Genomic DNA, 24,773 nt, shown 5'->3' with positions numbered 1-24,773 from the left:
TAGCAATTGTATATTTTATATAAAAATATGAAATATTTACCCCTTAAAATATAGAATTTCCAAAAAGAACCAAAGGTACAAAAACACTGTATTTACTTTGACTGTCAATTATTCGAGTTTAGTTTTAATCAAATAAAGGTTTGATTATAATTGACAGTCAAAGTAAATACAGTGTTTTTGTACCTTTGGTTCTTTTTGGAAATTCTATTTTTTAAGGGGTAAATATTTCGCATTTTTTATAAATTTCACTATGAGTGGCAGGAAATATATAAGTTTGTTATTCCGATTGTAATTTCCATATTTTTCATTTGCGATCCCACAAAGACAAACTAAAATCTTTGCGAGTTCAATATAAATAAGAAATTATTGCAACAAGAATTTTCAAATATTCTGCATCTTTATAGATAGCGGCGTTGATATAGCCATGTCCGTCTGTATGTTGAAATCAACTTTCCGTAGCCTTACATATATGATACATATGTGCATCAATATATCCGCTATAGACCCGGTTCGGTTGCTATTTAAAATCGAGAAAATCGGCTGAGATAAAAGGAAAAAAATCACGACAATCTTGATTGTTTACTTATTTTTTATTTATATCTGGATTACAAAATCATTTATATAGAAAATATGGATATCTAATGATAGATATTACAAAGACCTTTGCAACGACGTACATATCGTTATTGTCAGTCGAACCAAAAATCGGGAAAAATATTTTTTAACCCGAATTAAAATTCTGTTTCCCATACAATTTTTGTCACTAAAAAGAAACCAAATTTTCAAAATTAAAAAAAAAAATTTTAAACTAAAATTTTTTATAATTTAGTAAAGGACTAGCTAAAACCCGGTGTGCTTCGCTACCCGTACCGTAAAGATTTACAATATATTTAGTCTATCTAAAATTAGTTTCTGTTCATGTGAAAAACATGGATTTTCTAGATTTAGTCCGCAAACTTGCAAAGACTGACCATTAGCTTTATCAATTGTCATTGCAAATACTAAGCAAATAGGAAACTGCAATCGATTAAAATCAAATGGCATTTCCGAAGTTATAATTCCCAGTTATAAAGGTCGCTCCGATTAGATTGTTCATTAAGTGCCTTACTGTAAGTCGAGTGCCATTACAAATACGCAAACGATCATACAAACAAAACACATTCACTTTTATATATAGATAAGGGTTTCAAATGTATACAAATTTTAACATTTACTTAATATTGTTGGTAGTCCGCGCATTTCTGTACTAAAAACTAATATTGATAGCTGCTATATAGAATATAGAAATACTTATATTTTTTTCTTTCAGCTGACCTAAAATTTCGTTTCCAGTCCACAAGGGCCTAGGATTCATGTCATTTTGCGAAGTTAAAACGATCCTTTTTTGTTTTAACTTTAAATTTGTATTTTTTTTTAATTTTGTCGTGTTTTTCAAGAGATTGATTCCAATTTGAAGAACATTTCTGTCGGTTAATATTCTTTGTGGCCGATTTTTTAAAATATGTTGGATATTTTGAGATTTTTTTTATTTTTGATATCGACGTATTTGATAGTCCTTTGCAATTTTACTGTTAAAAATTTCACAAAAAGGCGTATTTTCAAATAATTTCGCATTCAATATGGTTAAATTGTTTGTTTTACTCAACAGTATTCTCATATGATAATTCCTTTCAGTTTGATTGTTGTATTTGTTAATCGTTGGAAATTTACTCAAGGACATATTTCGCTCCCGAACGAAATCCATGAACGTCATCGAAAATTAATACTGTGTGGCAACTGATTTGTTAGATTAACTGTGACTTTCGAGAAATTGAGTATTGTTTGCATTTGTATTTATACATACATAATTTTAATATTTTATAGTGTTTAATGGAAAAGTTCTAAAACATTTTGACAAATGGTGAATTATACATATCGCTCATATGCTGCAACAACGTCATAACTAAAAATCCGGGTGTTTTGAACTGAGTAATACAAAATATTCACCATTCTTTAGTCTTTCATATAGTTTTATCAGTTTTAAAAAAAGTCAATTATTTTTTGTATGAGAGGGTTTTTTCATTGTAAACGTCAAAATTAAAATTCATGTTTTCTCGTATATTAAACAAGTAAAACTTTGGGTTAAATAAAGATTAGAAAAATATTAATATATACATGGGGTATTCACACGGTCTGCTATTAGTCATATTGTCCTAATATATTATAATAGTTGTTGTTGTGTTTTAAACAAAAAAAAGTATTATTTTATAAAAACACAATTAACATAGTTCAAATAGTCTTATTAGTTTAGAACTTTTTTGTTTGAAACACAACAAAAATGTGATTAAACTATCATAATATATTACGACATTATGAAAATATGACCAAATAGTAGACCGTGTGAATACCCCAACTATGTATTTAAATCAGGTTTTATTTCTAAAATCGCATGATTTATTGAAAATTTATTTAAGAAATAGTAAAATGTCATAAAACATTCAAAGCCGTTTTTCTCGAAACTACTTTTTTTTTGAATTATGACGTTGATGCAGCAAATGAGCGATATTATGACTGGAAAAAGCTTTTGAAATTCAAACTCGTTCAAATCTTTATGGGGAGTAGTTTGAAAAAAAATAAACGACTTTTCTAAGGAAAATATGTCGTCAATTATCCTGATTCTCTTTTTAGAACATTTATAAGAACGAGTAAGTAACTTTTTATGTATCTAGTTAAATTTGAATTGAAGTTTGTCGATGTAATTGTAATTTTGCTTGTAAACCTTTAGAAATTTTGTTTGCAAATTTAGCTATCTAAAGTCCATACATATGTTTTCAGAAAGATAACTTTAAAAACAGAAATTGAATGCAAAATATTTATATATTTAACTGTAAAAAGGGTATTTAAAATAAGTTAAAATGTTGCAGATGGTCGCGACAAATCATATGTGCCCTTCAACATATTTTATAAAAAAAATAGGTTTCCTACCCTACACCCATCATAGAAGGATATTTTTAAGTCGAATTTTATAACATTTATAACAGTCCAGAATGAATATTATTTAAATTATAAACAGTATGACAAATTAAGGTAAAAATATATAACGTTGTCACCATGAGCCAAAGCCCTAAAACATACATTAAACATTTTTGGAAGTTTTTTTTTGTAATTCTTTTTAAACATACTGTTCTATTCCTCTTTCCATAATTATAATGTCGATCACATATTTTTATGGAGTTTTCTTTTTTAAAACTTTAGCGCACACCAAAAAATTTGCAACCTAAAGAAATAAAGAAATGATCTATATTTGATTTTAATATTTTATAGCCTTTTTGCCAACTCTTTTTGCTTCTTGTTTCTATAAGTTAAACGTTAAACATTAAACATTTGAAATTTCTATTTGTTTGAGAATTTGCTCTACTTTGCGACAAATCACGTTCTGTTTGCCTTTCAAACACCCAACACTTCAAATACGAAAATGTATTCGTACTTACAGTCAACAGAATGTCACCAAATGTGACATGGACTTTAAACGTCTTGTTGTGGCATTTTTTTGGCTTAAACTATTGGGTTTTTTCGCTCTTTTACTTGGTGTGTGTAATTAATGAATGGATATTGACCATTAATAAAAGCATTTAAACAAATTTCCATTCATTAATGGCCAATATAATGAAAATATTTCATTGATTAAAATCTAGATCATTGTGTGTAGTTTTTTTTTCTATTAACGCAAATTTGTTTTATGGGCAAATACGAAAAAAAATGTACTTTCATATTGTAGGGTTAATAAACTTTGAATATGTTTGCTGCAACAAAATGTAGGTGGATGTGATTAGAAATAAGGTTTTAGGCAAAATTTACTTTTGACTAGTTTTCCACTTCCAATTTTCAAACAGTTTGCTAAGGAAGAATTTTCGTGCTGTTTTCTAGAGAAAATCTTCGACATGTTTTGTATAGAAAACTAGTCCAGAAAAAGTATCGAACAGTTTTGTTATACGAACAAAACGAACAATTTCGATAAAAAAAATAATTTTTGAATCTTTACTGTTTTGAATTCGAAAATATTTAGCTTTAGTTTGGCTTTTATGGTAAAAGGTAAATCATAGAGAAAAAACTCAAACAAAAAATTTACTCAAAATAATCACACATACGAGTGTTGTTTTTGTTTTCACATAGTTTTTTCTACTAATACATTCTCAGCACTTAGGTTTCTGACAACTGAGTTAGGTCTTTGACAGGAGAGTTTCCGCTCTATGCCTATTCTCTATGGGTAAAACTATTAATAACATTAGAACTTTAGGCTGATTTGATCATGTTTGATATCATATTAAAGCTTTCCAAACAGGATATAGCATAAAAATAAAAAAAACATAAGGATTTAATTAACCCATTTCAAGATGTTTGTTGGACTTTCCTTGAAATTCTGACAGAAGTTTTTTTGTTCTGAACTACAAAACAATGGGGAATCTGTTTGGAAGAAATATTATTTTACAAAACTGCTTCAAATGACTTTTACACAAAACTGTTAGAAATGATTTCTATAAACAACTGCTCTAAACGTTCAAAAAGTTTTTCTTATAAAATCAATATATGTATGTAATAGGTGTATGACATAAAAATGCGGTACTTTTTCTAATTTTTAGCTTTTTATTTTGAAACATTTGTACAATTTAAATTTATTCCAAGTATTGGCCATTGTTAGCTATAACCTTTTCCCATCTTTCTGGCAACATATGGATTCCCAAAATAACTGCTCATCTTTTGAGGCCAAGAACGAACGAATCGAATATCGGATACTATGCTCCAAAGTGAAGCGTATCACAGAGAGAGAGCGTTCTGCTTCGATCGAAACAAATAGTAGTCGGACAGTGCAAGGTCTGGACTATTTATAAAGCGAGGTAAAACTTTCCAACACTTATTTGTAATTAGTTTTTAACAGGTATTGCAACATGTGGCCAAGCTTTGTCATGATGGAATATTACGGTTTCATGTCTGGTCGCAAACGAATCCGTTGCGTTCGGTACAGATTCTCTGTGATGGTCTGGTCAGATTTCAGCAGTTCATAATAGATAGGATCCTTTTGCTCCCAGCTTCGTGGAGTAATGTCCCAATTCTTGGTTTTCAAACTTGTTTAACTGGCCTGGGCGATATTTGTCTTCCATCTTCTGAACCACACCATCTCTCGCACGATGTAACACATTCGAAATAAGCTTTGTTGAACAATCGCTGTGCTTCAGAGTCACTTTTTTCAAATTAACCCTCCGTTAGTCGCAATCATTTTCAATTGAGACTAGTCGCAATGTATCAAATTGATATCAATATAGAAAAAGCCGCGTTTGAAAATAATCTCTTCACTTTTTATTTCGTGAACATAAAAACAATTTAAATTCAAAGTATTTAAAAGAGTAATCAAAATGAAATTGCAGTAAAAATATATTTTTTTTATCAAAAATAGCTTAAAATTTAGGGTGTTTAAACAAAATTTGGCTGTGCCGAATCTTATATACCCTTCACCAAGTTATACTTTAAAATAAAAATTTTAAATATTTTTAAGTAAACAAAATTTTAATTTTTTTCCAGTTGTTTTTTAATTTTTTTTAAATTTTAAAAAATTATTTTTTTTTAATTTTAAAAAAAAAAATTTTAATTTTTTTTATATTTAGTGAAAAAAAAATCGGTTTTGACCCATTGTAGGTCCAACTTACTATGGTATTATATTGTATATATTAATGATTTAGTAATCCAGATATGGGTCAAAAATCGAGGTTGTCCTGGTTTTTTCCTTATATCTCAGCCATTTGTGAACCGATTTTCTCGATTTTAAATAGCAACCGAGCCGGAAGAATTTCGGAGATATTGATATCAACACGTAGACGGACATGACTCCGCTATCTATAACGATCCAGAATATATATACTTTGTGGGGTCGCAAATGAAAAATGTAGAAATTACAAACGGAATAACAAACTTTGCCACTCATGATGAAGGGTATAAAAATTGTTGCCTGTATCAACCAGATCAGTTGCGACTAACGGAGGGTTAAAGAAGTAAAGCAAAACTTGCCGCTATGACGATTTGTTGGTAAAAAAATCGACATTTTCAAAGCAAAAAAAGACTTTGTTGTTTTCACTATAATGTTCAAAGCTAAGTGGGAATAAATGACCGAGTTCAGATACGTCATTAAATATATATTATACCCCCTTTGCTTTTCCACCAATTTTATATAGACAATTTTTGGAACAGTTTTATATATTAAACCTGTAGAACTGTTTTTATAGACAAGTGATCAAGCAGTTTATTTTATAGAAAACATTTCTCAGATTATTCTGATGAACATCTTTGAGATTTCTGTAAAAAAAACTATTCAAGCTGTTTTCTATAGAAATTATTTATAGTAGTTTTGTTAAGAAAACATATCCATCAGTTTTGTATAAATTTTTTAGGACACAAACCATCTGTCTGAATTTCAAAGAAAGACCCAGCAGTTCTAAGCAGGGGGTCAATTAACCCTTTTGATTACAATGAAACTGTCGGATAGCTGGTCGTAAACATTCAATGCATAAATACTTTCTAAAGTGCACTACAAAATAGAAGTGACTACACTCTAGATTACTTAGAGACACTTAAGTGACAATTACCTTCACGCTAGAATACCAGGGGTGTATACAAAGATTGGAGTCAGCCAAGTGGTCAGATATTAGTGACAATTACTGTCTATTACAATACAAAAATGACTATGCTGAAGACCAACAAACATTTGTTAATGGGTTAATCGATTATAATTCTTTTATTTAATTAATATTCCATAAATTCTTTCATTTCATGCATAAATATTTCTGAATTCTTTTTTTTTTAATTTTTTATTCATTTTAAACGAAATAAGATTTGTTATAAGATACTTATGTCACCAGTAACATGTATCTGCATGTAATCGCACTCACTCGGTCGGTTGTCGGTATTTGGTGAATTCAAATAAATTATGACTTAAAAGGAATCTTATGAATATTAAAATGCGTGTGCTGGTTGGTGGTGGTTATATGCAAAATTAGATAACATTTACCTTAACCGTACTTAATATCGTCGTATCGTATCGCCCTCCTAATACTGTTAATTCACGAAAAAAAATGTTTAATGAATCATTAAAACAAACAACAAATAAACAAACAAATATTAAATAAAAAATTCAAATAAATTTGTTTAGCGTTATTTAGCGCCATATACTGCAACATAAACCGTTTAATTGAAAATAAATTATGGTTAAATTTTAATATAATAATAACTAATTTTTTTAGTATGTAGTCAGTCGTTCAAGTATTACGAATATTTCGTTGCTTACTTTTTTTTCTTTTGATAACAATTAATAAAAACATTTAATAATAAATAGTTAGGTTTGTTATTTGTTGTTTGTGTAGCATTTCCGAAGGCAATGACACCTAAAGCTTTCGCTTTTTGTTGTTTTTTTTTGTGTGTGAGTCTTCTATTGGTGGTGACATTTGAAAAATAATACAGACAGACGGACATAAGTTTGTAAATTATTACGAGTACATTATTTCTAAACGCACAAATTAATGCGAGAAGTATGAGTATTAAAAATAATAATAAAAAAAATTGAAAAAAAATATAATAATCATTATTACGAGTTTATAGAAAAAAATACAATTCATCTCGCCTTGTAGCCACAACTACAAATTCAATTGTACTATTCTGTAGAATGAGAACTTTTGGTATAATTTCAAACAACCTATAGTTAAAGGCGTATAAATTTAAAATACTTAATTGTTTTTATTATTGAATACAGTTAAATGATTTTTTCCCATTAGTTATAAAAACAAAGAAATTTTAAATAACAAAAAAAAAATAACATCTTCTCAGATGCGACACGTTTGAGAATGATTTGATAAATATTTCAGAATATTAGAACCCTTAAAAAATGGGTTTAGTTTTAATTTGAGAAATATCCTTATACTTGTAAAAAAATGTGTAAAATATACATATGGGCAAGTCCCAGAAACAGTCTACCAACAAAAAAAATTTTAAATGAATCAAACTTGGAATTCTTAATTGTAATATTAGACTTGATATGTATATTATGTTTTATATATAAACAAAATGTATTTTGATGGTCATTCATACAATTTCCATGAATTTTTAATTGTCAAAAGTTATAAATATTTGTGAAAAATAGACAAATATCTTGAACGAAATTATATTATATCGCATCATAACATTTTTAATTCTATGTATAAATTTCAAAATAATCAAAAAAAAAACCTTCTCCTGTAAAATTTGTTTTTTGTCGCTTACGATAATTTGGCGCTAAGGGCTCGAGTATACGTTGGAGGTATCTTATTTGAAAAACCAAAAAATTTTCATATTTAAATATGATAACGTGTACGAATGAAACGTTCGTCACGCAGGATTAGCCCATATATGATTATTAGTCGTATGAACATAGTTCGGAAGTCATCGGTTCCAAAAGTTGATTCACTTGACATGAGATCCCTCATATTTGTAAATAAAAATCTATTTTTTTCAATTAATTCAAATATCAAAATATTTTTTTAATGTTTTTAAAAATATAGGCTGACTTCATAAACGCATTTTGCAAAGCAACACTGCAATGCATAGAGTTCATAAACGCAATAGATTTTGTTTTGGCAATGTCGCAAGTTCATTATTGTATGGCAATGCTTGTCTATGCGCGGCACCTGTCAAATTTGTAAACTGTTTTTATTTATGATTCTTTACAAAACATTTATGCGTTCATGAATGTCACAAAGTATTGCTTTGCCTTGTAATTGCTTTGCATTACTGCGTTTATGAAGTCGGCCATACTATTTGGTTTTATAAATTATGTGATTGGAAACGAAATTCAATTTTTTCTGTGAATGTTTCGTATAGAAAATTTTGAAAACTTTTTTGTAGAAAACTTTATTCAAACCACTTTTTTTTAGTTTCTCCTCAAATTGTGTTCGTGTTTTAAGTCTTTTGCTTTATTTTTTGTTTGTGTTTTGAACTGAAACTGCTACACAAAACTGCCCCAAATGACGGAAGGTTTGTTTCTTAAGGCTTTTGATTTGTACTGAAATGGCTGTAATTGATTTTTAAATAAAATCAAGTAAGAAAGTATATTCGGTCAAGCCTGACCGTGTAGAGTATTACACTAAGTTGTATTTCAATATTTTTTTTTTCGAGAGTGATTTTCGGAATTGGCCCTTATATGGAAGCTATGAACAATTATTTGACGATTGGTCAATATAAATAAGGTCATGAGATAAATATATATATTAGAGTGTCCAAAAAACCGGCAAATTTGAAAACCCGGTTTCCGGTTTAACCGAAAAATTGTGTTTTTGAAAAAACCGGTTTTAATTATTGTCTTTTAAAAAAACGGTTAAACGGTTTCGGTTTTTGTCTTCAAAAAAACCGGTTAACCGGTTTATATTAAATTTTTATTTAATATGAAAAAGGTCTCACTAAATTTATTTTTATTTGTGGACGGAAATGTGTTAAGAATTGTATACTAAATCTTCGAAAATTTAGCATTTTTGAATTTTTAAAGTTCTATCTTTATGCAATTAATTTATATATTTCACAAAATATTGTCAAATGCTATAATTTTCTATAAAATAAATCAATATTTTTAACATTTTTTGAGATTTATGCTCGTTAAAGTGATTTTGGTTAGTGGGGCTTGTATGGGAGCTAAGACCGATCGCCATGAAATTATGTCAAATGGGGGGAATATTGATTTTGTCATTCAAAATATATCCCACATTAGTACATATATTATGTGTTCATATACACAGAAAAAACTATTTCTTAAACCGTTTCAATTCAAATATTTGTCACATATTGAACTGGTTTCAATTATTTCATAATTGAATCAAGCATTCATGTGCTCAAAAACAAAATTTTCTGATATTTTCTATTGAATTTTGAGTTTGATAATTTTGATATTTGAATATACAATTTTCGTTATTGGTTGAACTTTAAATACAAAAATTATTGAATAGATAATATAGTTTTTTCTGTGTAAGATTCTAAGACGATCTGTCCGTCTGTTGAAAATACGATAGGGACCAAACGAAACGATGTATCGATTGATCTATCTATCAATGTGTTCACTAAGACCCATACAAATGTTCCCCGGAATATTGTTTGAGCAGTCATATATATGTTTATTATGTGGTAATCTGGATAAAATGTTGCAGAAATTAGTTAGTTCTAAGTAGAGTATCCAAAACCGAAACCGAAAACCGGTTTTTTCGGTTTTTTGACAAACCGATTTTTGTAAGACGGTTAACCGGTTTTAATGAAATATATTTTCTAAAGCTCACTCAAACATATTTATGAAAAACTTTGATACCATTTTTAAAAAATATTGATTTATTTTCTATAAAATTATAGCATTTGACATATTTCGTGAAATATATAAATTAATTGCATAAAGATAGAACTTTCAGATAGAAAATTCAAAAATGCTAAATTTCCGAAGATTTAGTACACAATTCTTATCTAACACATTTCCTATTAGCGTACACAAATAAAAATAAATTTAATGAGACCTTTTTCATATTAAATAAAAATTTAATATAAACCGGTTAAAAAAGAAACCGTTTAACCGTTTTTTTAAAAGACAATAATCAAAACCGGTTTTTTCAAAAACACACTTTTTTGGTTAAACCGGAAACCGGTTTTTCAAATTTGCCGGTTTTTTGGACACTTTAGTTCTAAGTACTCTGAAATTATACTGAAAAGTATTGGTGAAAATCGGACAACATTTGTCCCTAGGCTCCATACACGGTCCCCTCAGAAAATGACTTGAACATTCATAATTTCAGATGTGAGTATTTTTCTGTAAACTACCTTTCTCTTAGTTGCTTTCATTGGGCGCAAATCTGAACACATTTGTACGCAAAATGGTAGTACAAGTTTCAGCGGTGAGTAATAATGGTCTCCATTCCATCACAATATTGTATTCAAACATTTACAAAGTATGTACAATATTGAAATTTGTTTTATACATAATTTTCCATTTGCCTAACTTAACAATTGCTCAATATTCATTCATTCATTCAATTAATTATTTATTATTTGGTTAACAAATTATTTAGTGTTAAGTTTAGAAAGTGCCATCATGCACTGCACGTAGATTGACAAACTATTTGCTGCACAAAAAGGGCATTTCTAGCTTCATTTAAGTTGTTTTTATTAACAAATTTTGTTTCTCTGCAATGATTTTAATTTCATTTCGTTAATTTTTTTTTTTCAATTTAAATTTAAATTTGTCAAAACTCAAACGCAACAATAAAATTAAAGAATTTTAAACAAAACAACAAGTGTTTAATTATTTATGCGTATGTGATATTTATTTTTTTACAAATTGAATGCTTAAAAATGCGTTAATTTCATTTAAATGAAAGTTTGTAATTTTTTTTTTAAAGTTTTTATGGTATGAATTTGTTTAAGAAAATAATAATTATGTATGTGATTTAATTTAATTAAAATGTAAATGTAACAAACAGAAAAATGCATTTGGAGTAGAAAATTACAAATTCGTAAATTGCCATCAAATAAATCAAACGAGGGAGCCAGGCAATTGAAGCCAGTTTGTTAATAAATAATGAATTTTCATTGAGAATAGTAGCCAAGGGATTTTATTGGAATTAATCATAATTCTTGTCATGAAGTTTTAGACATTTCTTTCTTTTTTTTTCTTGTAGTTTTCTTTTTTTTTCATTTTTGCACAAAATATTAAAATGTTGTAAGTTAACACGTTTCAGCATTTAAATGCAAACATGCATTTAAATGTTTGAAGAAATATTAAAAATATATTTTTTTTTGTTATTTTCATAAAATGCAATTTTCTGTTCCAAACTTATCATTCATGACATTCGCTGGATGGCATGGAGTGGTGATATGGAAGAATACCTGTGTCGTCCGCCGTCTACAATGTTGCTGCTGCACATTTTCAGAATTCATAAAACTGTTGCTAAGTGCAATTGAATTCTCATACAACGTTTTCGAATTTGTTTTACGGTTAAATTGAATTCTTTCTTTATGGCTTTCATTGATCTAATTCTATGCATGTGTTGATTTGATTACCTGTCTATGGAAACATTTTCACATTTGATTTGTTTATGAAAGCTCAGACCTTTCTTTGGTGTTTTAGATTAGAATTGAGGGAAAAAGTTAAAGATGTTTTTATTTTAAGAGAATATTTAATAGTTAGTAAATATTGGAGTTTTGAACCTTACAAAATTCCAAATGCTTTTTATCCATTACACATTGTCTAAATAAAAGTTCTTCTTACACAAACTGACTAGAATACAAACGGAGTTTCGAATTATTTAATTCAATTAAAGCTAATTGACAAAAATCTTCTTAAAACCACTTCCAACAAAAACAAATTCATTACTTTCATTACAAGGGTTTTATTTGAATAAAATTCATTCATTCTAGCATTAATTCATAACAAAATTCATTCAACCTATGTATGAATGTTTGTATTTTTGTTAATTAAAATCGGTTACAAATTAAATGAAAATATGTTTTATATGAAGATTTAGTTTAAATGTGCTAAATTCCCAATATAATTATTGATAAATTCTGTGAAATTTTATGCGCATTTCTCTGGCTGCTTAGGCCAGATCATCAGGAAAACTTTTCCCAAAGACTTTAGGTAAACTAAAGATATTATTTAGTTAAACTAAAAACTATTTGTTATGAATTTGAATTAAAGAATGCTAGAATGATTCAATCCGTAATTAATTATATAAATAATAAATTCTCAAAGGAATGAATTCAATGTATTTGAAGTACTAACGAATTAAGCCTATGAATTAATTCATAATGAATTCATTAACGGAATGGTTTGCACCTTTGATGCGCCAAGGCCTACTTAAGAGGGTATATTAGAAGGTCTTCCGTTGAAGGCCTGTATGGAGACATAAGAATTTCTATTAATAAAACCTAAAAAATTAACTTTGTGATACTGTGTTTAGTTTAATATATAAAATACTTCAAAACATCAAATGTTATAAAAGGTCAACGCCAAACTAGAAGAAGTAGTTTCGGAATTAATATTTTTTTAACAATAAATATTAACCATTCCTGGCATTTTAGCTGTTTTAAGAATCTTATTTTTTCCAAAAATTAAACAAATATTTCTCAAATTTCTTTAGCACTTATTTTGGCAACATTGTAAATCTACTTGAAACACGAAGACATAGCAAGAAGCCTATCACATTTTCCACAGAGAAGATATCGAAGGTTAATCAAAAGAAAATAGTAAATAATCAATATAAGACACTATTTTTTATATTATTTTTATATTTAAATATATTTTTTCTTCTTGGACCAGAACTTAGGGAATAATCACTACTCATACAAAGCATTGTGTTGGAACTAGGAAAATAGGTTATGAGAGAGAGGAAAGTGGGAGTAGTGTCTGTGGACATTCGATTTGAACTTTCCGACATTAAAAATGACAGGAAATACTTCAGCGGGATGTTTGTTTCGCACACGGACAGTACGGCTAAAGAACGAATTTTCCCCTGTAGTGTGTTGTACGATCCACTGGTCCAATCGACTACAAAGGGATGTGTCCTTGATGAAAAAAATCTGCGAGTATCAGAAACAAGTTCCCTATTTCATCAGAACACATTCGATTGTAGTACCGATAGAACAGCGAATCACCAATAATCACCTTCGCCCTCTCTTACAAGCACCGGCCCATACATTGGAGTTATATTCCATTTTCGGTTGGATATAAGTGGTGTAAATAGTGAGGAGATCAGATGGAGTAATTCCTACATCGTTTCAGAAAACTGAGACACTTGAATGCTTGATTCGAAACTTGAAAAATGTGTTTAGACCAGCGGACATCACATTGTATTCTCATACCAATAAATACAGATGAAGCGACATAGTCTGTCGTTCGTTTTTGTGTCAACATGCAACACTGAGTCTTGCGAGCGTTGATAGCGACCCTATTCTCACGACCCCATTCAGAGATTGTCACAAGGTCGCGTTTAAGAGAATCATTCATGTTTTGACTTATTGCCACAATCTCCAACAGGCTTGGTCTATAATTAAATGAAAATGAATGGCAAATGTTGCTGTCATCTGCTAAAGAATAGATAGGGTTGGAAGTTTGACGTAGAAGGTTGTTTAGAAAAATGAGAAATAGTATACGAGAAAGAATGGAGCCTTGCGGTCCTCCAGAATTTTTCTTGAACTCGTTTAATGAGATCCCATCTATAACAACTCGTGTAGTGCGATCCCTGAGAAAGCTCGATATAAATCGAGAGAGGTTATTATCGACGCCTTGAAAACATCTAGAAAAAATATCTGAAAATATATTTCGCAAACCGACACTTTCGAATAGAACGACACCATTTTTCCGATAGGAAGTCTAGCAAGTCTCCCGTAGAGCACCCTCTACGTAAGACATACTGCCGGTCGCTGAGTAGATTGTTGGATTCTAAATATTTCACATAACTTTGGAAAATGCCGGAAAAAAATTCGCTATTGGGCGATAATTTTCCGGATTGTCAGCATCTCACTTTTTTGGAATTGGAGTTACATTAGCAACTTTCCAACATACAGGAAATTTGGCGGCACGGTATAATGTGCTGAAAAGGTTAGCTATCGTCGAAGAACACTGCTTCAAGACCAGTACCATCTGGCCCAGGAGATTTATTTACGTTGCGATCCGAAAAACTAAAGATAAGAAGTAAGAGAGCTATATTCGGCTGTGCCGAATCTTATATACCCTTCAACAAATTATACTTCAAAATACAAATTTTAAATATTTTTAGTAAACAAAATTTATTTTTTTTCCAAAATTGTTTTTTTCATTTCTTGGAAAAAAAAAATTTGGAATTGTTATTTAAAAATTTTTTAAATTAAAATTTTTTTTTAAAATTTTTTTTCTGGTGAAAAAGGTCTTTGAAATATCTATCATTAGATATCCATATTGTCAATATTATTAAATTAGTAATCCAGATATAGGTCAAAAATAGGTCAAAAATCGAGGTTGTCCTGGTTTTTTCCTCATATCTCAGCCATTTGTGGAACGATTTTGCAGATTTTAAATAGAATACTTCTCGAAAGCATGTCTGACAGAATTATTGAAGATTTGGATACCGAAGATATCTAGGGTCTTCAGAAAATTGATTTCAACAGACTGACAGGCAGGCGGACATGGCTTAATCGACTCCGCTATCTATAAGGATCCAGAATATACATACATACTTTATAGGGTCGGGAAATTATATTGTGGAAATTACAAACGGAAGGTGAAGGGTATAAAAATTACAAATTAAAAAAATAAATTATGTTATCCAATTTACCCTACAAATTATAATTATGTTATTTATATTTTATATCAAAATTTAATAAATCTCATCCATTTGAGGTTGAACCATTCGCAGCTGCATTGACGAGATAATCGAAGCGTTTTTTCAAAATGTGGTTTAAAATGTTGTGCTAAATGTGGACATTTGCCCGACATCATATTCCATTTTTAAATCCCTTATTTATACTTTACATTAATATCAATAAAACTGTATTTTCAAGCAAATTTACTTCATAACCTCAAATTTTCCCGGCCTATATTTCAAAAATAACTGTTTGTTGAAGCAGATGTTCGTTAATACAAACCAGAGTAAAATCCTGTTTCTGTAGATAATTATATTATTCTCAAAGCTTTATCGATAGTAAGACATTTGATAAAGTGTTTAATTTCAAATCAAATGTTTGCTGGTTTTCTTCACTTTAATAAATTTGTCCAGCCAAATCTATAAATATCAAAATAAAATCAAATCTAATTACAAGATACTCGTATATTGGTATTTAATTGACCCATTTAATATTAAAAGAAATCCAATCACTTTCTTTTTAACTATTTTTTTGTTTTGTTTTTCAAACAAACAGAAGCAAGATATAAATATCTACTCATAAAAATTGCTTAAAAACTACTTGTGTTTTCTTAATTTTTTTTTCAAAGATTCTAGTCTAGAATTTTAATTTTAACCATTTTTACAGCCAATGTTCAATTAAACATAAAATCCACCTGCCTTTACTCTAATGACCCAATTTTTATGCCTTTTCTTCATTGTTTCTTTACATTTTGACAAACCTTGTTAAAATACCAAATTAGTTGAAAAGGCAGAGGAGCTGAAAAAAAATTATTTCATTGAAAAATATGTAAAATTTTGCTTGTTCCACGCCCCAAACCAGCATTAACTACAAACAATTTATAGGTGTTTTTAACGAAATCAAAAAAAAAAAACAAAAATTATTCATATTTGCGGAAACCCATGATTCAAAATTTAATTGTAATGAGAAAAAATAAAAATAAACAGTTGGTAGCAGCAACAGAAAATAAAGGTGAATACACTTTTTAATATTTTACTTACATTTAGTGGTCGTAAATTTGCTACTTTAAAATTCTTAGCAGGTTCTGAAATTTTTCTATATCGTTCGCGTGTATTCGCAATTATTTTTACTGTTTGTTTGCACCCTCCACATCCCCCCCATCATCATCAGCAGCGTTCGAATCGATTTATCGAAACTGTATTAAGCCATAAACATTCATGGCAAAACATAAATACATATGGCCAAAATAACAAGCCATCTGCAAGTGTTGAGTTGTCATGTTTTTATGTTTGGACTCACTCATTCGTACATAAATAAATTTTGTCAAAATAATTTAAAATAGTTGAAAACATTTATTTATAAATGCTCATTTACTTACTTACTTTTACACATTATTAATGTGTGTTAAACAATGTATCTCATCGTTTGGAATAACATTTACATAAATAATTTTTAGAAATTTTTATTTTGGCTAATTGATTTACATTTTACAGACAATATCTATCTAACTATTGGTATGTGGTTGAACATAAATACTTTTGTATATTTATACTTCATATCCATACTTATGAGAATAAAAGTTGTTAAATATTTATAAATTTATGAATGAACCATGAGCTATTGAAAAGGAAATTTCGTTTGTTAATAAAAAATTCATTAGACAAAATTGTAGCCATTTAGACTCAATGTCTGAATGTGATAAATTACAATAATTGAATTCATACATTTTATAACTTTTACCACATTTCTGTATAAATAAATCAATTTGTGGTTCAGTATGTTATTATGTATTTATAAGGACTACAATTGATTATTTTAATATTAAACAAAATACAATTTCAAATACTTAAAGCATTCAATCAATTTGGCCCTTTGAAATTGTTTGTTTCCTCAATCAATTGATATATTTTTTGATTTCAATTTAATAACAAACCTTAAACGAGGTTTTAATTTCAATTAAATATAAAGCAAATTAACGATCACAGATGATCGTTCTTTTCCCATTTGGACCAATATTTACCGACTTATAGTCACTTTTATGTTTTAGTTTAATTTCATATAAAAGATAGATTTTGGTTGAAAATATAGCTCATCACAGATGATCGTCCTTTTTCCATTTAAACCAATATTTACCAACTTATAAAAAAACCCGATTTTGGTTGAAAATATAGATGATCACAGATGATCGTAATTTTTCGATTTGAACCATCATCCATTTGGACTGTGATCACCCATATTTTCAAAAAAAAATCGATTTTTTATATGAAAATCAAGTAAAACATAAAAGTGGCTATAAATCGGTAAATATTAGTCCAAATGAAAAATGGACGATCATTTGCTATTACCAATATTTTCAACCATAAATCGATTTTCTATATGAAAATTAAGTAAAACATAAAAGTTACTATAAATCGGTAAATATTGGTCCAAATGGAAAAAGGATCTGTGATCACCAAAATTTTCAACCAAAAATCGATTTTTTATATGAAAATCGAATAAAACATAAAAGTGGTTATAACACGGTAAATATTGGTCCAAATGCAAAAAGGACGATCATCTGTGATCACCAATATTTTCAACCAAAATTCGATTTTTTATATGAAAATCAAGTAAAACATAAAAGTGGCTATAAGTCGGTAAATATTGGTCCAAATGCAAAAAGGACGATCATCTGTGATCACCAATATTTTCAACCAAAAGTCGATTTTTTATATGAAAATCAAGTAAAACATAAAAGTGGCTATAAGTCGGTAAATAGTGCTCTAAATGCAAAAAGGACGATCATCTGTGATCACCAATATTTTCAACCAAAATTCGATTTTTTATATGAAAATCAAGCAAAACATAAAAGGGGCTATAAGTCGGTAAATAGTGCTCTAAATGGAAAAAGGATGATCATCTGTGATCACCTATATTTTCAACCAAAAATCGATTTTTTATATGAAAATCAAGTAAAACATAAAAGTGGCTAGAAGTCGGTAAATATTGGTCCAAATGCAAAAAGGACGATCATCTGTGATCACCAATATTTTCAACCAAAAGTCGATTTTTTATATGAAAATCAAATAAAACATAAAAGTGGCTATAAGTCGGTAAATATTGATCCAAATGCAAAAAGGATGATCATCTGTGATCACCAATATTTTCAACCAAAAATCGATTTTTTATATGTAAATCAAGTAAAACATAAAAGTGGCTATAAGTCGGTAAATAGTGCTCCAAATGCAAAAGAACGATCATCTGTGATCACCAATATTTTTAAACAAAAATCTTTTTTTTATATGAAAATCAAGTAATTAATAAAAGTGGCTATAAGTCGGTAAATATTGGTCCAAATGCAAAAAGGTCGATCATCTGTGATCACCAATATTTTCAACCAAAAATCGATTTTTTATATGAAAATCAAGTAAAACAAAAAGTGGCTATAAGTCGGTAAATAGTGCTCTAAATGGAAAAAGGATGATCATCTGTGATCACCAATATTTTCAACCAAAATTCGATTTTTTATATGAAAATCAAATAAAACATAAAAGTGGCTATAAGTCGGTAAATATTGGTCCAAATGCAAAAAGGTCGATCGTCTGTGATCACCAATATTTTCAACCAAAAGTCGATTTTTTATATGAAAATCAAGTAAAACAAAAAGTGGCTATAAGTCGGTAAATAGTGCTCTAAATGGAAAAAGGATGATCATCTGTGATCACCAATATTTTCAACCAAAATTCGATTTTTTATATGAAAATCAAATAAGACATAAAAGTGGCTATAAGTCTGTAAATATTGGTCCAAATGCAAAAAGGACGATCATCTGTGATCACCTATATTTTCAACCAAAAATCAATTTTTTATATGAAAGTCAAGTAAAACATAAAATGGGCTATAAGTCGGTAAATATTGGTCCAAATGCAAAAAGGACGATCATCTGTGATCACCAATATTTTCAACCAAAATTCGATTTTTTATATGAAAATCAAGTAAAACATAAAAGGGGCTATAAGTCGGTAAATAGTGCTCTAAATGGAAAAAGGACGATCATCTGTGATCACCAATATTTTCAACCAAAATTCAATTTTTTATATGAAAATCAAATAAAACATAAAAGCGGATATAAGTCGGCAAATATTGGTCCAAATGCAAAAAGGACGATCATCTGTGATCACCAATATTTTCAACAAAAAATCGATTTTTTATATGTAAATCAAGTAAAACATAAAAGTGGCTATAAGTCGGTAAATAGTGCTCCAAATGCCAAAAGGACGATCATCTGTGATCACCAATATTTTCAACCAAAAGTCGATTTTTTATATGAAAATCAAATAAAACATAAAAGTGGCTATAAGTCGGTAAATATTGGTCCAAATGCAAAAAGGAAGATCATCTGTGATCAGCAATATTTTCAGCCAAAATCAAATAAAACATAAAAGTGGCTATAAGTCAGTAAATATTGGTCCAAATGCAAAAAGGAAGATCATCTGTGATCAGCAATATTTTCAGCCAAAATCAAATAAAACATAAAAGTGGCTATAAGTCGGTAAATATTGGTCCAAATGCAAAAAGGACGATCATCTGTGATCACCTATATTTTCAACCAAAAGTCGGTTTTTTATATGAAAATCAAATAAAACATAAAAGTGGCCATAAGTCGGTAAATATTGGTCCAAATGCAAAAAGGACGATCATCTGTGATCACCAATATTTTCAACCAAAAATCAATTTTTTAAATTAAAATCAAATAAAACATAAAAGTGGCTATAAGTCGGTAAATATTGGTCCAAATGCAAAAAGGATGATCATCTGTGATCACCTATATTTTCAACCAAAATTCGATTTTTTATTTGAAAATCAAATAAAACATAAAAGTCGGTAAATATTGGTCCAAATGCAAAAAGGACGATCATCTGTGATCACCTATATTTTCAACCAAAAATCAATTTTTTATATGAAAATCAAGTAAAACATAAAAGTGGCAATAGTAGGTAAATATTGGTCTAAATAGAAAAAGGACGATCATTTGTGATCACCAATATTTTCAACCAAAATTCGATTTTTTATATGAAAATCAAGTAAATCATAAAAGTGGCTATAAGTCGGTAAATATTGGTCCAAATGCAAAAAGGACGATCATCTGTGATCACCAATATTTTCAACCAAAAATCAATTTTTTATATGAAAATCAAATAAAACATAAAAGTGGCTATAAGTCAATAAATATTGGTCCAAACGGAACAAGGACGATCATCTGTGATCACCAATATTTTCAACCGAAATTCGATTTTTTATATGAAAATCAAGTAAAACATAAAAGTGGCTATAAGTCGGTAAATATTGGTCCAAATGCAAAAAGGACGATCATCTGTGATCACCAATATTTTCAACCAAAATTCGATTTTTTATATGAAAATGAAATAAAACATAAAAGTGGCTATAAGTCGGTAAATATTGGTCCAAATGCAAAAGAACGATCATCTGTGATCACCAATATTTTCAACCAAAATTCGATTGAAAATCAAGTAAAACATAAAAGTGGCTATAAGTCGGTAAATAGTGCTCTAAATGCAAAATGGACGATCATCTGTGCTCACCTATATTTTCAACCAAAATCGATTTTTTATATGTAAATCAAGTAAAACATAAAAGTGGCTATAAGTCGGTAAATATTGGTCCAAATGCAAAAAGGACGATCATCTGTGATCACCTATATTTTCAACCAAAAATCGATTTTTTATATGAAAATCAAATAAAACATAAAAGTGGCTATAAGTCAATAAATATTGGTCCAAACGGAACAAGGACGATCATCTGTGATCACCAATATTTTCAACCGAAATTCGATTTTTTATATGAAAATCAAGTAAAACATAAAAGTGGCTATAAGTCGGTAAATATTGGTCCAAATGCAAAAAGGACGATCATCTGTGATCACCAATATTTTCAACCAAAATTCGATTTTTTATATGAAAATGAAATAAAACATAAAAGTGGCTATAAGTCGGTAAATATTGGTCCAAATGCAAAAGAACGATCATCTGTGATCACCAATATTTTCAACCAAAATTCGATTGAAAATCAAGTAAAACATAAAAGTGGCTATAAGTCGGTAAATAGTGCTCTAAATGCAAAATGGACGATCATCTGTGCTCACCTATATTTTCAACCAAAATCGATTTTTTATATGTAAATCAAGTAAAACATAAAAGTGGCTATAAGTCGGTAAATATTGGTCCAAATGCAAAAAGGACGATCATCTGTGATCACCTATATTTTCAACCAAAAATCGATTTTTTATATGAAAATCAAATAAAACATAAAAGTGGCTATAAGTCAATAAATATTGGTCCAAACGGAACAAGGACGATCATCTGTGATCACCAATATTTTCAACCGAAATTCGATTTTTTATATGAAAATCAAGTAAAACATAAAAGTGGCTATAAGTCGGTAAATATTGGTCCAAATGCAAAAAGGACGATCATCTGTGATCACCAATATTTTCAACCAAAATTCGATTTTTTATATGAAAATGAAATAAAACATAAAAGTGGCTATAAGTCGGTAAATATTGGTCCAAATGCAAAAGAACGATCATCTGTGATCACCAATATTTTCAACCAAAATTCGATTGAAAATCAAGTAAAACATAAAAGTGGCTATAAGTCGGTAAATAGTGCTCTAAATGCAAAATGGACGATCATCTGTGCTCACCTATATTTTCAACCAAAATCGATTTTTTATATGTAAATCAAGTAAAACATAAAAGTGGCTATAAGTCGGTAAATATTGGTCCAAATGCAAAAAGGACGATCATCTGTGATCACCTATATTTTCAACCAAAAATCGATTTTTTATATGAAAATCAAATAAAACATAAAAGTGGCTATAAGTCAATAAATATTGGTCCAAACGGAACAAGGACGATCATCTGTGATCACCAATATTTTCAACCGAAATTCGATTTTTTATATGAAAATCAAGTAAAACATAAAAGTGGCTATAAGTCGGTAAATATTGGTCCAAATGCAAAAAGGACGATCATCTGTGATCACCAATATTTTCAACCAAAATTCGATTTTTTATATGAAAATGAAATAAAACATAAAAGTGGCTATAAGTCGGTAAATATTGGTCCAAATGCAAAAGAACGATCATCTGTGATCACCAATATTTTCAACCAAAATTCGATTGAAAATCAAGTAAAACATAAAAGTGGCTATAAGTCGGTAAATAGTGCTCTAAATGCAAAATGGACGATCATCTGTGCTCACCTATATTTTCAACCAAAATCGATTTTTTATATGTAAATCAAGTAAAACATAAAAGTGGCTATAAGTCGGTAAATATTGGTCCAAATGCAAAAAGGACGATCATCTGTGATCACCTATATTTTCAACCAAAAATCGATTTTTTGTATGAAAATCAAATAAAACATAAAAGTGGCTATAAGTCGGTAAATAGTTCTCTAAATGCAAAAAGGACGATCATCTGTGATCACCAATATTTTCAACCAAAATTCGATTTTTTATATAAAAATCAAATAAAATATAAAAGTGGCCATAAGTCGGTAAATATTGGTCCAAATGAAAAAAGGACCAAAATTCGATTTTTTATATGAAAATCAAGTAAAACATAAAAGTGGCTATAAGTCGTTAAATATTGGTCCAAATGCAAAACGGACGATCATCTGTGATCACCAATATTTTCAACCAAAAATCAATTTTTAATATGAAAATCAAGTAAAACATAAAAGTGGCTATAAGTCGGTAAATACTGGTCCAAATGCAAAAAGGACGATCATCTGTGATCACCTATATTTTCAACCAAAAATCGATTTTTTATATGAAAATCAAATACAACATAAAAGTGGCTATAAGTCGGTAAATATTGGTCCAAATGAAAAAAGGACGATCATCTGTGATCACCTATATTTTCAACCAAATATAAAATTTTTATAGGGAAATCAAATAAAACATAAAAGTGGCTATAAGTCGGTAAATATTGGTCCAAATGAAAAAAGGACGATCATCCGTGATCACCTATATTTTCAACCAAAAATCGATTTTTTATATGAAAATCAAATAAAACATAAAAGTGGCTATAAGTCGGTAAATATTGGTCGAAATGAAAAAAGGACAATCATCTGTGATCACCTATATTTTCAACCAAAAATCGATTTTTGTATGAAAATCAAATAAAACATAAAAGTGGCTATAAGTCGGTAAATAGTTCTCTAAATGCAAAAAGGACGATCATCTGTGATCACCAATATTTTCAACCAAAATTCGATTTTTTATATAAAAATCAAATAAAATATAAAAGTGGCCATAAGTCGGTAAATATTGGTCCAAATGAAAAAAGGACCAAAATTCGATTTTTTATATGAAAATCAAGTAAAACATAAAAGTGGCTATAAGTCGTTAAATATTGGTCCAAATGCAAAACGGACGATCATCTGTGATCACCAATATTTTCAACCAAAAATCAATTTTTAATATGAAAATCAAGTAAAACATAAAAGTGGCTATAAGTCGGTAAATACTGGTCCAAATGCAAAAAGGACGATCATCTGTGATCACCTATATTTTCAACCAAAAATCGATTTTTTATATGAAAATCAAATACAACATAAAAGTGGCTATAAGTCGGTAAATATTGGTCCAAATGAAAAAAGGACGATCATCTGTGATCACCTATATTTTCAACCAAATATAAAATTTTTATAGGGAAATCAAATAAAACATAAAAGTGGCTATAAGTCGGTAAATATTGGTCCAAATGAAAAAAGGACGATCATCCGTGATCACCTATATTTTCAACCAAAAATCAATTTTTTATATGAAAATCAAATAAAAATAAAAGTGGCTATAAGTCAGTAAATATTGGTCTAAATGCAAAAAGGAAGATCATCTGTGATCACCAATATTTTCAAACAAAAATCAATTTTTTATATGTAAATTAAGTAAAACATAAAAGTGGCTATAACTCAGTAAATATTGGTCCAAATGCAAAAAGGACGATCATCTGTGATCACCAATATTTTCAACCAAAATTCGATTTTTTGTATGAAAATCAAATAAAACATAAAATGGGCTATAACTAGGTAAATATTGGTAAAAATGCAAAATGGACGATCATCTGTGATCACCAATATTTTCAACCAAAAATCGATTTTTTATATGAAAATCAAGTAATTAATAAATGTGGCTATAAGTCGGTAAATATTGGTCCAAATGCAAAAAGGACGATCATCTGTGATCACCTATATTTTCAACCAAAAATCAATTTTTTATATGAAAATCAAATAAAACATAAAAGTGGCTATAAGTCGGTAAATATTGGTCCAAATGCAAAAAGGACGATCATCTGTGATCACCTATATTTTCAACCAAAAATCAATTTTTTATATGAAAATCAAA

The sequence above is a fragment of the Calliphora vicina genome, chromosome 3 (genome assembly GCF_958450345.1).
Source record: "Calliphora vicina chromosome 3, idCalVici1.1, whole genome shotgun sequence".
NCBI lineage: Eukaryota > Metazoa > Arthropoda > Insecta > Diptera > Calliphoridae > Calliphora > Calliphora vicina.
This window is presented reverse-complemented; position numbering follows the sequence as displayed.